A 2735-nucleotide genomic window follows, 5' to 3' on the forward strand; every position below is an offset into this window, starting at 1 on the left:
CGGGGGCCGAGCCCACCTGCGCCCTCTGGCGGCCGCAGGGGACGGTGTTGGAGTCTCGCAGCGCCTTTGCTGCCCCAAACTCTGTTACTCTGAGCCATAGATTCGTTCATTCACCCCTGCGTCCTTCCGTTGGTTCATTTATTCACTCACTCTGCTCAGTGACTATTTACCGAGTCTTTTCTCTGGACCAGGTACTGTTCTAGGCACTGTGGATAAAGAATGAAGACAACAGACAAGCCTAGTGCTCCTGGACTTGACGCTCTAGTGGCAGATGGTCAACTTAAGTACACTATTTATAGTAGGAGAAGTTCTGTGGAGACGTGTAAAGCAGAAAAGGAGAAATGGAGTAAGGGTGGAATTGCACTTTTTTAAAGTGTATTTAATTTTATTTATCATTGTTATTATTTTTTAATTTGCTATAGGGCATGTGTGCCCATCCTAGAGAGACAGAGATAGAGAGAGAGAGGGAAAATGAAAAAGCAAGCCATCAGGTCCAGGATTCAAACTGCAGTCAGCCCTGTGGGCGTCCAGCACCTTAGCCACCACGCCACCTGCTGGCCCAGGATGTCGCTTTTAGTGGAGGTAACCAGGGAAGTCTCATTTCATAACAGCCTTCCTACTTCTTTTTCCTTTTTTATTTTTTTTTTTCAGAGAGGTTTTTGCTATAGGGCACATGTCCTCACCAGGAAGACAGAGACAGACAAAAAGCGAGAAATCACTCCCCAGGGGGGATGGCCACACCACAATCCCTTCTCCTTCATTCTCCTCTTGGGATCTTGGGCACTCACACACATGCACCCGCTGTGAGTTTAAGTCACCGGATCTGCCACTCGAACCAGAGTTGACTACATGGGAGTCCAGCGACAGCAATTACACCAAGTGCTGGTCCCACGACAAGAATGTTTCTTATTGAAGCATGAATATGTTCAAGTCCTGGACCCAGCAGCTTCAAACTCATGCCAGGTGGGCCCTCGTTTGGTGTGATGGTTAAAGGCGCTGGACTCCCACATGGCTGACCATGGTTTGAGTCCCAGACCTGGCAGCTTGCTTTCTCACTTTCCCTTTCTGTCTCTCTCTCTCTGTCCCTCTCTGGTCAAATTTAAATAAGTTAATTAATTGAATTATTCTTGAAAGAAAGAAAGAAAGAAAGAAAGAAAGAAAGAAAGAAAGAAAGAAAGAAAGAAGAAAGAAAAAGAAAAAGAAAGAAACTCATGCCAGGTGTGTGTGTGTGTGTGTGTGTGTGTGTGTGTGTGTGCATGCCCAAACTCCCAAAAGAATAGAGAAGGAATTGTGACATGGCCACCCCCCCACCAGGGGCTGATTTCTTTCTCTCTCTCTTTGGCAAGCACATGTGCCCTATAGAAAAAAATCTCTTAAAAAAAAAAAAAAAAAAGCAAAGGCTGATGATGCAGTTGTAAGGCTCTGCTCAAGCGCAGCTGTGTTACATGGAGGATTGCACATCCTTCCCTTCTGACCTGAACACACTGGGTGTATGCATCCATAACCCTGGCTGGCTGGGAAGGCTGAGGAGCAGCGGGAATCGAGGCATGGGATGCTGTTGAGGGTGCTTGTCTTTCTGTTGTTCTCTCATTAAAGAAATAAACTTAAAACTAAAAAAAGGGGGCGGCAGCAGGTGGCGTGGTGGTTAAGGGCACCACGTGGAAGACTCCCACATGGACAACTGTGGTGTGAGTCCTGGACCTGAAGGCTTGCTTTCTCACTTTCCCTCTCTCTCTCTCTCTCTCTCTCTCTCTCGCTCTCTTTGTCCCTCTCTGGTCAAATTAAAATAAATAAATAAATAAAGTTAAATAAAATAGGGACCAGCAGATGGCATGGTGGTTAGGGGAGCTGAACTCCCACATGGTTGACTGTGCTTCGAGTCCCGAACCTGCCGACTGGCTTTCTCATTCTCTCTCTCTCTCTTTCTCTTGCTCTGTCCCTCTCTGGTCAAATATAAATAAATAAATAAAGTCTAGTAAGATAATTCTAAAAAGAAAAAAAAAGTTAAATAAAATAATTATTTTTTTAAAAAAAGAATTATTTGGGACCAGCAATCGGCGTAATGGCTGTGTCACTGGACTCCTATATAGTCAGCCACAGTTTGAGTCATGGACTGGTGGCTTAAACTTATGCTGGGCACACATGCGTGCGTGCCCAAGATCCCGAGAGGAGACTGGAGGGGAAGGGATTGCAGCGTGGCCATCTCCCCTGAGGAGTGATTTCTTGCTTTTTGTATCTCTATCTCTCTCTGTCTTTCTGGTGAGCGCACATGCCCTATAGCAAAAACCTCTCAGAAAAAAAAAAAATCACAAATGATTTTGGTAACGCTTGAATTCCAATCTTTTGGTCCACAACAGGCAAATCCACAGACAGAAAATAGACTGGTCCCAAGATATTTTCTTTTTATAAAAAGAATTATTTTATTTATTTTTAAATTGATCAGAGAGGGAGGAAAGAGCAAGAAAGAGGGAGAGAAAGGGAAAGTGAGAAAGCAAACCACCAGGTCCAGGACTTGAACTACGGTCAGCCATGTGGGAGTTAAGTGCCCTTAACCACCACGCCACCTGCCAGCCCCTATAGAGATATTTTCTATAGGGCATGTGTGCTCACCAGAGAGACAAAGAGAGATGGAGAGACAGAAAGAGAGAAATCACTCCCTCAAGGAGGACGGCCACGCTGAAATCCCTTCTTCTCCATTCTCTTCTTGAGACTTTGGGCATGCATGCACATGCACC

Source organism: Tupaia chinensis, unplaced genomic scaffold, assembly GCF_000334495.1.
Source record: "Tupaia chinensis unplaced genomic scaffold, TupChi_1.0 Scaffold138910_1, whole genome shotgun sequence".
Taxonomy (NCBI): domain Eukaryota; kingdom Metazoa; phylum Chordata; class Mammalia; order Scandentia; family Tupaiidae; genus Tupaia; species Tupaia belangeri.